Source organism: Alligator sinensis, unplaced genomic scaffold, assembly GCF_000455745.1.
Source record: "Alligator sinensis unplaced genomic scaffold, ASM45574v1 scaffold1307_1, whole genome shotgun sequence".
Lineage (NCBI taxonomy): Eukaryota > Metazoa > Chordata > Crocodylia > Alligatoridae > Alligator > Alligator sinensis.
Genome location: NW_005843052.1, coordinates 189,931 through 190,741, shown reverse-complemented (window position 1 = coordinate 190,741; position 811 = coordinate 189,931).

The following is an 811-nucleotide window of genomic DNA, read 5'->3' as shown; positions in this document are numbered from 1 at the left end:
CAGGGACGTGTAGCTTTCCTTAACATAGAGAGCTACCCCCCCCGCCCCTTTTCTCTACACGATCCCTCCTGTACAGGGTATAGCCATCTATTCCCGTGGTCCAGTCATGGGTGGAGTCCCACCAGGTCTCCGTTATCCCTATGACATCGTAATTGTTTGCACTGAGCAGGAGGATGAGCTCCTCCTGCTTATTCCCCAAGCTCCTGGCATTAGTGTACAGGCAGGCAAGTGCCCCCTGGGGGGCTCCTTCCTTGCACACAGATTTTACCAGGGCTGGGGCAGGGGTGGGCTCCCTGAAGCGCCGTGATCTGCTGGCTTTGCAAGGATTGCTCAGCGGGCCAGCAGTGGCAGTAGTCCCCCTGTCCCCCAACGGGCTTAGTTTAAAGCCCGGTGGAGCAGGTCAGCCAGTCTGGCTGAGAAGAGCCTCCTCCCTAGGGGAGAGAGGTGGAGGCCATCCCTTCCCAGCAGCTCGCTGCCTCTCTCGCCAAAGAGCGGGCTGTGGTCATGAAAGCCAAAGCCTTCCTGACGACACCAGTGTTGCAGTCTTTGGTTGACCATGTGGATCCTCCTCTCCCTCCTCGGCCCATAGCCTGAGACTGGGAGGATCGACGAGAACACCACCTGTGCCCCCAGACCCTTAAGCCCCGCTCCCAAATCCCTGTAGTGCCTCATGACCTGGCTGGGAGTGCTAACAAGGGAGGTGTTAACTCCCTTGTTTATATCCTTTGACTAATTGCATTTGTTTAAAACAAATGAACAAAAACTGTTCTCTTCCCCAACCCCCTTTTCAGTTCTATTGACTATGAAAGCT